Here is a 14,297-nt window from a genome sequence, read left to right as displayed (position 1 = left end):
TTTGATGAAAAATAATGCAAAATAACACTAGAAAGTAGGGAAATATTTATATTAATTAACATATTTTATCCAAATTCTATAGAATAATTTTGAGAATTTTCTGGAATTTTCTAGTGAGATATCAGGAAAAATATTATTGAACTCATTTGCATAAATTCATTTGCGTAAATGCTCTTGAAATGCAAGAAAATACTTAAACCTCAAGAAAACCCAAAAAAGTAAAAAATGCTTACTAATATTATATAAACTCATATATATATTCTGACTTATAAAAATATTTTCTTTATGAATCACTCCGTTCCAAAAAAAGAATAATTAACACCAATTCAGTCATATTTTCATGTTCCAATTTAACACTTCCCATTTTTTGATCCAGATTGAAGGAGAATATTAGTTACCAAAGATATGCGGAAGAAAATACAATATTATAATATGAACAAGAGATGTTTCTTGATCAATCCCTTTGTCCCTCACCTTAGTCTTCGAGAACAAGAAATATCAATTTTGAGTTTCCAATTGGTTCCTTCGGAATCTGGGGTCTTCTACTTATACTTATTCATTTACGGGAAAATATGTCTGTTGTAAAACACTTTTCACGTTTGGTCCATAGAGCACTTTTTTGTTTCGTCGTTCCTTAAATCCGAACCGAAAAATGGTTTTCATTTTGTGTGAATTCCCCAGGGGCTAATTAATCACTTTTTAGGCCCAATCTATTCCATCTCTCGAGCCCCGAAGAAAGCCTCTTGCTGAGGAAGATTAACACCATTGCATTTTGACAAAAGACCCATAGCCCAGTTCCATAGCTTTGCCGCAGGTCGTCTTATCATTCTTTCACGATTTAACATCATATAATTGGGAACATAAATTGTTAATTCACACTATTAGAATATCATTCTAGAACAATAATAAAACCAAAAAAATTTAAATAAATCTATAATTTTATATTATGACTTATAAACGTATTTTGTTTATGAAAGAACAGAAAATTGGGAAACCTCAGAATAATATTGTAAAAATATAAATGTAATTAAACATATTTAAATAAAAAATATAATTGATGAATTTCATATTTAAATAAAAAATATTTATTTTTATAAAAAATGTTAAGATACCATAAATAGAGAAAATTTAGAAGTTTGTCCTAAAATGCATTTATGACCATGTCAATGAAAATAAGTATATTTAAAAACATAGAATTAAGCTAAAAATATGATGTTATTTATGATTATTAAAACAACATATTGGGTGCCTTAATGTTAATATTTGATAGTTTAACATAACTATTTTTCATGAAAATTATATTATTAAAAAATACCAATCATACATACTTATCAAGCTTTTGATACCTCCCATCAAATTTTGTCTCTATAGCTAGGAAAAAGTTAATATATGCTATCAATACTACCCCTGTAAAAGATACTGTATTCCCTTTCAGTTATACATTAGCCCATCGAAACAAAGATGTTTTACAAAAACAATGTTATTCATTCCTTTATATGGTTATATCATATTATTATCTTATTCCACTATATAATTTCTTGAGTTATTATAAGTCTTTAGGGGTTGAGACCAAATATGACTATATTTTTTATGCAAATTTCATGTTATTTTAATGGAACGAAATTAGATTAAGGATCTACTTATAAAAGTTTCCCAGATACTTTCTCAGTTGGGGCATGATAATTTTATCAAGAGAATCACTCTAATTAAATTAATTCATCATCTATAACTTGTATTATTTTAGTAAACAATTAAGTTAAGTATTTATTATATTATTTTATGAATTATATTATTTTATTCTCTATAATTCAAATTTTGATTCATAAGGGTTAGAGAAAATTTAGACACACTTTAAGGTATCTATTTTTCTAATGTGGTACATAGAGACACTGGTATGTTTTTTGGAATGGATGGACTCTCCCATATGATAGTGGGAAAGTAAGGCTTAGTATTTGGGATGGATTGATCTTTAACAGCTAATATTGGCTGGTTTATGTTGCATTTTGTTGGATGTATTCCTCTCTTCATGTTGATGTTCTATCTAGTGATTAATTTTCTTTATAAAAATTGCTCGGTCTATTTACTTCTACATAGAGAGATAATAAATAGTCCCAAGCAAGTTTAAGTAAAAAATACAATAATTGGAGGAAACAAGATAACACCTGAAATTACTAGTGTAATTGGAAAGATTGAAGAGCTAATAGAAAACCTACCATGCTTTGGAGTATTTGGGGGAATGTTCCATGAAATACAGTAAGAATAATTATTTTTGAAAATATCAAGATTAATTTCTTCCCCAGATCAGTATCATGATAATAATATAATTCATAAATTATTTTAATCATGATGTGTCTCAAAACATATAGTGAAACTAAAAAAAGTGATTAGATCACATCATGATATGGTTTAGTGCACATGCAATCCATATTTAATCATAGAATAATTACAAAGAACAGATTTATCCATGAATACTTGAGGACAAATGATTACTCTGATTTTACTCCTAAGTTGTATGGGGTATTCTTTTCTATATTTATGGTAATTTGTATACTTATCCTACTTTACTTTCTTGAATTGTTGATGTAAAATAATAACTTCTTGGAGTTAATTAGATTACACTGAGGCATGGAAATTGTAAACACAGTATGGAGTAAAAGTAGAAGAAAGAGGTACCTTGATTTTTACACGTACTTGAGGAGAGGACTAATTACCAAGCTAGATCTGAAGGAAACTGATGCCGGAAGTCGTCGCGACGTCGTCCGGTCGTCACCGAGGGTAAGGGCTCGGTATTGTATCAAGTAACTAATCGGACTACGTCGATGGACGTCGTCCGATGAATGCGGGTGGACAGATGATAATGACGAGATAAATGAATGAAAGCCCTAATATAGTACGTGCGTGCGCCGACGAACGGTGATTGCCGTCCCAGAGAAATGACGGGTCACCTGAGTGAAGTCTGACGGGCCTCCTGAACCTCGCCCGAGAGGGTCGAGGGCGAGTACCTCGCCGAACGGGAAATTTCCCGCTGAAGTGCTCACACGCGTCGGGTATTCTCGACTCGTACCGGACGGGTAAAGACTCTCAAGAAATGTCGTCGTTGTCTCAACCTGTCTCACACTCACCTATCTAACCCGAGCGCGGTAGAGGTGAACCGAAAGTGCACTGAAGAAGGTAAAGGACGTAAAGGAGAGTGGGTGAGGGGAATACCGTCGTCGCGCTGGCGACTGATTCGTAATCGGAGGTCCGTGAGGACGCGGGAACCCGGGGCAGCAGGCAGGAGATGTCGAAGGTGGGGGCGCAGGAGAAACCGTCGCCGTCAGCAGCTCGCGCGTAGTTGAGGGGCACCCAATCGGGACGACGCCGACCGTTGGGTACGATGACGGGCACGGGCCGCACTCACTGAACGCTTACTGGCCAGAACGGGTCACCGCCGGTGGGAGGGTAGGGTGATCGGTTGGTGGCGTTTCGGCGAAGGGGGGAGCCGAAGGGCAGATGATGGGGAGAAGGATGCGTAGAGGTGGTGGGGTGAGGAATTAGGTGGGTGATCGTGGTAAATGGAGTTAGCGCGGCGGATAAGAAGAGGAGGGCGTGAAGGGTGAGCTGAGAAAAGAAAAGAAAAGAAGCCTGAGAGGGGGTGTGGTCGACGGGAGGGAGACGGAGCGACGGGCAGAAAGCGGGAAGCGGGTAGAAGGCACGGCCGAGCGGGTGCAACGGCCGCACGGGAAGAAAGGGTGAGGAGAGGGCGTACGGCTGCGGAATGAGGAGGGGGGCGGTGGTAGGAGACGGAGAGGGGAAAGGGCGGTGGTGAAACGGCGGGGACGGCGGAATCGACGACCAGACTGACAGGAGCGGCGCCGGCAGTTTTTTTACGGCCGCGGGCGGCGGCCGGGCGGCGATCGGCGGCGGTGGGGCGGCGAACGTCGGCGAGCGCCGGCGGAGGGTGCTCTTCTCCCTCTTTCTTTCTTCCCTCTCCTCCTACTTCTCCTTTCCCTTCTTCTTCTCCTCCTTCTTCTCCTTTCTTCTTCTTCTTCTCTTCTTCTTCTTCTTCTTCTTCTTCTTCTTCTTCTTCTTCTTCTTCTTTCCTTCTTCCTCTCCGCGAACGTAACTCTTCGACTCCACGTAGAAAATAACTTCCCAATTTGTTCAAAGAGTAGTCTTGGACGCCCACCTCTTTCCCTTATATAATGGGTGAAGGTGGGCCCCCCTTTTAACAACAAAGAAAAAGATAAGAAAATAGGAAAAGAAAGATAATGGGCTTGTCAGGCCCATGTGAGGGGAAGATGTCCTCATATGGGCTCTTCCCCTCACTACACGACAACATGTAAGACACGGTGACGAAAAATAAAAGATGTAAAGAGACGAAAGATAAGATACGAAACGAAAGCGAAGGGGAAAAGTGGGCTGCTCCAATGATGATGTGCACGTACGTCATGCCGAGTATTTGAACTCGGGGTCGCGCGTCGCCGCGGCGGCTCGTCGTGTCGGCTGGACACGTGACGGTGACGGGCTCGATGACGATGGTGGCTCCTCGCGATCTGGCTCGATGACATCCGGTGGCTCCTCGCGTGCTGGCTCGATGACGTCCGGTGAGGTTGCGCCATCAGAAACTCTTGTCGGGACATTGTTTAAGTGTTGACAGAAATCAGGATATGGATCTGAGGTTATATTGATGTAATTCTTACTAGAAAAAAACCTAGAAACAAGGGTGAAATAAGATGAATGAGGGAGGATCACACTAACCTTGTCACATATCCAAGGGGCGGAGTAATCGTTTTTCTTTGTAGCTCTTGATCAAATACCTAAATCTCAATCCCTCACTCTTAGATCAGAATGAAGCTAAGAAGATGGAAATGTCTCCCAATAACAATTGGATAAAAATTCAAGGATGGGTTCTTACTTATAAGCAAATATATAAATATGAAGTTGTGGATGGGCAAAGAAATAGTAAAAAAATCAATATAAGGATCCTTTTATATTATCATATACTACATTTTCAAGTTTGAGAATTCTGGATTTTTGGATTATTTCTCTCATTTATCAATCTAAATTACGGATTGCGAGCATGTTTTTTTTATTGGCAAAAACATGATGCTTGTTACGACCAAACCAAGGGTTGTGGTCATAGGCCGATCCATCGGTGCAATGGATGCCATCCATGGGGGTTTTATAAATGTAAGGTTGAATGTTTATAAGATTTTATAGGCGTGTAGCGAGCATAAATATCCCAATAACATACGGACCCCACTTCTCCACGCCCATGACATAGAGGAAAAATATATGATAGTGATACCGCTACATGTTGCTGTGGAGACCTCAGGTGCCATTAGCTCATTCATGTTCCCTCGAGTTGGCGATGCATGGAGCAGGTGTTATATTCAGACTCATCAGGTATCATCTTGGATCTTCACGAAGGTTACAATGTCTAGACGAGACCTGTGCATTCCAACATGTTAATGTCATACTCTGATGTAACACGACGGTCGGAGTTGACACTTCGTGTTACTTCCGGAGGGTAAACACTAAATGCGATGTTAAATGATGTGAAATGCTGTATGTAATTTAAAGAAAAAATTAACGATAATGTACATTGATTGTTAGTTGATTTGGGATGTAAGCAACTAGGCGACACACGACGGGTTTTGACACGGTCAAGCTCCCAATGATCCTTGTAATTGAATCGAAGGGACAACATGGTGGTGGATGTCCTTTTTCTGTGAGCATCCACACCATCACCGAAAACGACATCAGACTGACATCGTCAATGAGAAACTCTACTACGAAACAATTGCTAATCCTAACACGTAGAAGTTCATTCAAGCAGAGGAGCAGTGGAAACCAGTACAGACAGGGATAACAATACTTAAGAAGGGGAGAGGAAATGACATGAAGATGTCGCTCGCACTTGAGAAGACTGTGGCATTCACAATAGAACAGAGCAATCTGACACCACTAGATCTTCAAGACATGAAGACGTGATGGATGTGATTCCGACACTCTATTGGTGTAGGCAACTCTTTAGTATTTTGAACTTCAAATCGTTATGTGAGTTCAGATCCTGGGCCAAGCTAGGGTAGCTATGTCAGCCTTTGATAGCAGGAGTCCCTAGTGAAGAAGCTCGTTGGAAGGAACATCAGACTCTACTGCAGCGGTTGGGGATCGGCAAAGTTTGAGAAGGGCCAGATGATGGCCCGAGAGGGATCCCCCACACAACAAGGCAATTGATCAAGGGACCCCTCACGGTCGTCCCCTAGTCAATCACGATCACAATAAGAGAATAAAGAACGTCTTGGGCGATGGTCACGACAGGGGAAGTATAAATAATATCCACTGCGAGCTGTAGGAACGGGAACACACAACGAGTAATTTCACCAGAGGATTATAAGAAATTTGTCCGGAGGGTAGAGATTCTGCAAGCGCGCTCATCACGGAAAGGAAAGTGCAGTCGTGACAATCCAAAAAGGTGTCGAGTTCTCGGATAGACCATTAGCGGTGGCTGATTGCAAGTGTCGATGCTGACGAAAATCGTCGATGATCAAGATTCAGCCAAATATGTAGTTTTTGGTCAGAAACAATTCATTCTGAAAAACATAGGATTACGATGTCCGCATGAATGAAGGAATGATCAAAATATTGAACGGCTGGTTTTCTCCTTTTTCATCAGTTAGGAGAGTGGGTGGAATAATCGGGGTGGAATGATGAACGAAGAATGCTCCTGGCAATTGCAAGCTGTGACGAAAGGAAGATAACCCCTTTTTTTCCTTTGGTAGATGATGAATGAAACTGCTGATCAACTTCACGATAACCTTTCCTTGTGCTACAAAAATCCTCTTCTTCCTGAAACAAACACGACGATAACTTCTTCCAGGGAAATAAGAAAATCTAGAATAATTCACTATCCTTCTTCTTCAACACAACTCAATACTTCCACAAAGGCAAAAAAAACTGTCAACACATATGAGATTTATTTTTTTTAAATGATAAGCCTCTCTTGGTCCACGTCCACCCCTCCCCCTTCTTATAAAGAGGGAGTGGCAATTGTGGGTGGCCCAATTGGGCCCCTTTTTAAGGGGAAAGCCTATTGGGCTTCCCCTTAAAAGGGCTCTTTAGGGGGAGAAGAATCCAACATGGATTCCCTCCCCCTAAAGATGACACTAATCATAATTAAAATAAAAACACACGTAGGAGGCTGGTACTCACGCAGGAGGGGTCTCCCAACAATCCAAAGATGACGAAAAATAAAATTACATAAAGCACACGACACGAAGCGAGACCATGATGCGATTATCAAACCTGATAGTGGAAGCATGGGTTCTTCACGTCGGCTTTGACTCCACGAGGTGGCTGATGACGGGTGGGGGCTCGATCAACTGGATGGTCCTCCATTCATCAGATTATCATAAGATTTGGCACACAAAATTCCACAGTTAGAGAGATTTTTATGCTAATTTATCTGTAACACCCTGGTGTCATTTGCATTTGATCACATTTGTAGCCACTTAAATCCTCAAATTTTAACTTTGCCACATGCCATATGCATCTGATTGCGGTTATTGCGACTCAAATCTCTGATTCTTATCTTTTTGTCAGGTTTCCAAGCACAGTGAAAAATAAGAAAAGGAGCTTGATGGTTGGTTGATTCGGGCATGGTGAATGGTGGTGCCCTAAAACCATTTTTTGTAAGGAGTCACTTCCCAAATTGATAAAAGCCAATGGACTTAATGACCTACTTCTTATATGCTCATGTTTTGTGAATTAAAATTAGGTTTACACTCGCATTATTCACAATTCAAGGTTAAAATGAGGAAGTTATAATTTATTTTCAAAATTTATATGTTTATTATTTTATTGATTTTCGTTCTAAACCATTTGGCTTCTTAGAGGCAAGTCGATTCGTCATATTTTCTTGCAATTTTAATTGAAATTAAGGACTTTGGGAAATTAAATAGTGATTTTCTGGATGAAAATGAGAGAAAAATATTAACCCACGCCACACCCAGGACCAAAACCAGAAACCCACGCCTTGGCCCAAGCCATGAAAGACTATGAGTACACGACTAGTCCATTTTTTTGAGGTCATTTAAGGTTTTTCGAGATCTGGGTCAAATAAATGAGATGGGCCAATGATCAGTATAATTTTCGGCTGATTGGGTTGTCTCGATTGAAGCTGACTCTACTCAGTCACGTGTAGCCAACTAGCTGTCAACCAAACTAAACTAAACTAACCCCATCAAACTCAAATCAACTTGAACCAAACCAAATTGTTAGTTTAAGTGGCAAAGGAGTAACCTGGGGGGGGGGGGGAATTGGGTTCTCTATCTATACTATTTTTATTTTTTAATTAACCTAGGATTTTCTACATAGGAAATGAGGTAGAGGAAATGGGAGACACAATTACTTTTTTAGATATTTTAGGCTAATCCTTAATGTTGTTCAGGGGTATCTGACTCGAGGTGATGATGTGCTTTAACCGTGTTTGTGTGAATGCCCCCCAAGAAAATCATTTTAAAATAGGGCTGAACAAGGATGCAAAAAATAAAAAAGTCATTCTCAACCCCCAAAGTCTTACATGGAATAACGCCACTCGACCTATTTCAACTTGGCCCCTAAAGCCTTAACGTGACTGACCACAAAGATCTAGTAGGAACAATATGTTTTTGAATAGTATCTTCTCCGCAACAACACCTAGTATAACCACTCCTTAAGTAGTATTCAAAACAAGGCCTGATTTCATGTATTTCAACGTGAACATTTTTAAATCAGAAATTTATTACTTCAGAAATAAAAAAATTAAATATAATTATGACTTCCCTGCAACAACACCTCCTTGTTTGTGGTCGTACTTTCCTCAAGTCCTCTTCTCCTCCACGTTTCTCTTTGGATGATATTTGTTGATCTTTGTTTGACCTTTGGTACTTGAAACTAAAATATCTTCTTCATTCCGACATCAAATGAGACGATTCAACCTAGCACAGTTTACAAACAACATTTTTGCATATAAAATATTCAAATCAAATCAAATAAATCTCCAAAGGTAAATCTTTTCATGTTCTTAGTCAATTGTTTGATTCCTCTACTTCCAAGTTCAAAACCTTGTAACTCTTTCAAAAATCAACCAAAAGATGTGATTCGAATTTCTATGAATTTTGAGGGATGTTAAAAAGTATTCATAAGTTGAAAAAAATTATAAAATTAATATAAAAAATTATGTTAAGGATGTTAAACTTATCACATGGTTGAGGACATGTGAAATTCAGAGGCCAGTCTTCTTTCCTTTGAATCTTGAATTACCCTGCACCAAAAGCCACAATTCCAAGTTCCATAGATTCGGATTTATTATTTTTAAATATAAAAGGGATGAACACCCAATGAATCCTTAAACCTCCCATTAAGACCTTTACCCTCAATTTCTATCATATTCAAAATCTTCCTTCTCCTCCTGTTGCTCACTAGATCCATGCTGTCGTAAGTCCTTTCACTTCGTGTATAGCTCCATCTGTATAAGTCGTGCATCCCCTAAACATCACCTTGTTTCTATGCAACTAGATGGCTGACAAGACCGCTAGTGCTCAGCCACCTTCCTTGTTTCATCTTCCCTCACAATTGTGTACCGAGACCTATAAAGCCATTTCAAATGTCACCTTTAGCCTTGAGAGTATCTGGCTGGCCCAAATTATGCGAGCAAAGGTGCATTCAAAGAAAAGATGGTTGTAGTCTTGTTCACCATTCAAGCATAACATGCATTACGACGATGAATCCGGTATAGTCTTTTGCGAACGACTCCTATCATTAGTCTTTTTCGTGCTAGCAGCTGTAAAAAAAACCTCACCTTCAATGGGACATTTTGTTGCCATATGAGTCTACATTTTCTAATTAATGTCATCTTCCTTCTGCCCCATTCGGATCTTCGTATAAGCGTTCTAGACCGAGAAGGGGCCATTTTTCCATGCCCAGCTGTCTCATTCCCCATAGTTTGGTCATAACTGGATTAGGAATTTCTCCATATCCATGAACTTAGACACTCACTGGCCAGATAAGAGCCCCTATATGATCAGGTTCCATGCGCCATCTCAACACTCTCTCACCTGGGCATTACGATCATGTGCAAGTGTATACTCCGGGGAATGTCTTGCTTAAGTTGGCAGTGACGATCATGCATCTCTCCTGTATTGAAATGTTTCCCACTCACCTAACTTTACAGAAAAAGAGCCTTGCACTCTTGGAAAGACCTGTCTAAGCCCTTTCTAGAACATCGATGCTCCATGATACAGATCTGCCTTTTTGTCCCAATTCATTCCCCTGCCATACCTGTCTCACAGTAAATTGATGTCCAGATCCTGTCGTGGATTCATAGTTCTCCCTAGGCATCCTGTTTTGATGGGACAACATACTTTATCCATTCCACCAGCGCAAGTCCCCCCTTTGTTTTGGTCTAGATCCTCCCCATAGAAAGCATATCATCATGCATTTTAGTCCCTTTCCAACTCCTGTTGGCATCTTGAACATTGAGAGATAGAAAATCAGAATGTATGATAATAGTGACTTCAATAACAACAATCGGCCCTATCTTGATAACACTTTTGCTTGCCATCCCTCTAGGTGTCTTTCCACCTTCTCAAAGACCCATTGCCAATTTAGTTTTGCCATCCTCCCCTTCATTAGTGGTAGACCCCAAAGATATCATTGGAAATCTCATAGTCGGTGTTCTCACTATCTTTGCACATTGTGTCTCCTGTTAAAGCGATAGCCCGTTGCACATAAAAGCTTATTAGCTCTGTTGATTTGAAGTCCTGATAAATGTGAAAAAAAATCAATCGTTATGGATAAATTTCTTGCTTCTCTCGCTGAACCTTAGATGAAGAAGGTGGTGTCATCAGAAAATTGGAGGCGTGGAATTCCATTTTTTTGCTTAGACAGTTGATAGCCTCGTAGCAGTCCCTTTGTGTGTGCCTGGTCAATACAAACTAAGAATGCATACATTGCCAAGACAAACAATAACAGTGCTAGTGGGCAACCTTTTGTCATGCCTCTTTGTGGTTGGATTCGGCCTCCTTATGGTCATTTGTTTACCAGCAACGTACAAGAGTGTGATGTCATGGATCTCTTCACCCAGACTATCCATTCCTTAGGAAAACCCCTCCTCTTCATGGAGGCCCATAGGAAATCCCAGTCTAATGAGTCCTACGCGTTAGCAAAATTGACCTTCCACGTGAACCCTAAAGTTCCATTCCTCTTTCATGCTGCTAGTATTTCCATTCATGAAGCGACGAAACACTGCCCAACAGTAGTTTGCCAAGAATAAAGGCTGCCTAAGCGAGTATGATAACACCCTAAATTCTGTGCTTAATTCAAGTAATTAGCAAAATTTTCTGTATTTAAAGAGTTTTAAATAGGGTTGTTATCATATATGTACATGTTAATTAATATTCCAAGTGAATTCTGATTTTTTTCCAAATTTTCTGTCAATTTATGAATTTTATTGAATTTATTTAATCTTGGAATTATTCTGTTCAAATGGAAATATAAGGTTTAAAAATTAATTTTAATGTTAATTAATGTGGGAATGAATAGTTGAATTTTCTAGATTCTTCTAGAATTTTATTGGATTTTTTAAGGGATTTATTTGAGGAAGAAATGAATATTTAAATAGAAAAAAGATATATTTATAAGGAAAAATGAGTTTTAAAGCAATTTCTAATGTTGGAGGGGTTTTTCTTAAATTTTTGTTGCAATTATGCTGATGCAGGACGACTAGGGGAGAGACGACAAGGGAGATGGGCATAGCAATGATGGTGGGGTGCAGGATGGGTATGGGTAGAGGGATAAAACAGATCGCAAAATTCACATGATTGAATTCAAAAACCTAAAACCGATGAAATAATGGTGGTGCAATCCTATTCCTCGTCGAGGGGGGGAGTACTGTCTTCAACCACCGCGACGATACCAAAGTACCAAATCCAATACTCGAATTCACGTTCAAGGGAAATCTCACGCAAGGAAGAATTTTGAGGAAAGAAAGAGATATTCAAATCAAATCTGACGGCGGTGGAAGAATCCTCGCGGAACACTGGACGAATAACACTCGACACCAAAGAGTTCAGGCGTACCTCGGCACCGGAGCGCGTGATGAGGTTGCGGAAAATTCAGGTTGTGACGTACTGGGCGATCCGGGCGTTGTATGGCCCACTGGATGAAAGATCTGGGTGTTCGGGGCGTTGAGCGGCCCTGGCGAGGAGCGTGGCGGATGAGTGATGAAAGCAGATGAACGAGCGCGGGCGGGTGCTGGCGCCTGCGTGGGCGGTCGTGTTGGCGGCCTATGCGGGCAAGGCTGTCGCCGGCGCAGGCGGCCGCGTTGGCTATCTGCGCAGATGGAGCTATCGCTTGCGCGGGTGACCACGTTGGCTGTCTGCATGGATGGGGTTGTTGCCTGTGCAGGCAAGGTTGTTGCCTGCGTGGGCGGCTGCATTGGCTGTCTGCGGGAGTGGGGCTATCGCCGGCGCAGGCAGCCGCGTTGGCTGTCTGCGCGGATGGGGATGTCGCCTGCGCAGGGGCCACGTTGGTTGCCTGCGCGGGCGGCCACGTTGGCTGCCTGCGCGGGCGGGGCTTTCGCTTACGCGGGCGGTCGCGTTGGCTGTCTGCACGGGCAGGGCTGTCGCCTGCGCTGACGGCAGCGTTGGCTGTCTGCCCGGGCGGGGTTGTCTCCTGCGCGGGCGGCCGTGTTGGCTGTCTGTGCGGGCGGCCGTGTTGGCTGTCTGTGCGGGCGGCCGCGTTGGCTTCCTGCACGAGTGGCCGGCGCTAGGGCACCGGAGGTGGGCAGCCCTAGTGCTGGATGCCGGCGGACAGATCGTGGAAAAGGAAGGAAGAGGGGTGGGAAGAGAAAGAGAGAGAGAGACAGAGAGTATGGCGGCCGACGACGCAAGGCAGCAACGACGACGGTGGCGGTGATCAGAGATAGGGAAGAAGGAGGCTAGGGCAGGTCCTCATAGAAGAGTTAAAAGAAAACTCAACTGCTAAATTATGACTTGCCTAACTTTTTCTTGGAACATTGGCCTATACATATAGGCCTTGGAGGAAAGAGAAAATACAATATTAAAAATAAAAGTAAAGACGAGCAATGTGACGAGCGACGAGGTTTCGTGTCACGTCAGGGGGCAGTACTGGATCTGCCTTTGGCGACGTGTCAAGACGCGTGAAGGGGTGTGCGTGGGTGGAGACGTGCCTGATGCTGACGTGTGGACTTGGTGTGGTGACGATGGTGGCGTGTCCTTAGCAATGGCGTTGACTTCAGATGAAGGTGGTGGCACTTCCGGTGTCGATGCCTTGACACTGTCGCCACCATATGCCCTTAAACAGCTCTCGCTTGCCCATTGCACGCATCAAAATCCAATTAAAATAGTTTTAGGGTTTTTAATCAAACTAATTTGGATTTTCCATGATTTTTTTTGGTCTTTAAAATAAATATGGAGGAGAGATAAAGTGGAGGGGGCGTAGGCATTAATACTTACGGTTGCTTCAATTTGCGAATGCAAATTTTAGCAAGGGACTTAAGCGCAAAACTCCGAGAGATGGATTTTGGGTGGCCACATGGCCAGATCTTGGCTGTCGGAAGAGATTCTGACGACCGAAAGTCTGTACGCATGTTGTTCTTAAGGGCAGTAAGCTCACCACTTGTGTTGCGCATATAAAGCGCATGCATGGGAGGTGACATGGAGGCGCGTGAGAGGATGGCGGTCTTCAAAACACACATCTAAGTGTATTTAAGATGTATTTCCATAATTTTTTTATTACTCTCTTATTTCTAGGAGGGGGTACGTGGCACGCCAAGAGAGGAGACACCAATCGAAGTTAAAAATTTGCCAGCCAATGAGAGTTCGGCACGTGATTATGTGTTTCAAAACTTAAAATTTAATTAAAAAATTGATCCAAAGGCTCAAATTGGTCAATTTTTATTAATTAATAACTTTTCATCCAGAAGTCAGATTGAGGTCAAATTTTTATGCATTTTCTCATCTCGACCTCCTCTCCTATGATTGGATAATCCAAATCAAGCCTACATCTATGGAAAAAAATTGATTACTTATTGTGGGTAGAATTTTAATTTTTATTATTTAACCTAAGTATAAAAGCTGAAGTTTGAGATGTGGAGGTCATTCTAGAAGGGACTCTTTTACAACTACAAGACAGAGAGGAGAACCAGCTTGGATCCACTATATTAGGTATTTTTTTACTGCATTGTATTTGATTTTTAGTGTGATTTGGATAAATTTCTAGTCAAATATTTGATTATTCTTCTTGATCTT

Source organism: Wolffia australiana, chromosome 18 (genome assembly GCF_029677425.1).
Source record: "Wolffia australiana isolate 7733 chromosome 18, ASM2967742v1".
Classification (NCBI taxonomy): Eukaryota; Viridiplantae; Streptophyta; class Magnoliopsida; order Alismatales; family Araceae; genus Wolffia; species Wolffia australiana.
Note: the sequence above shows the minus strand (reverse complement) of the source record.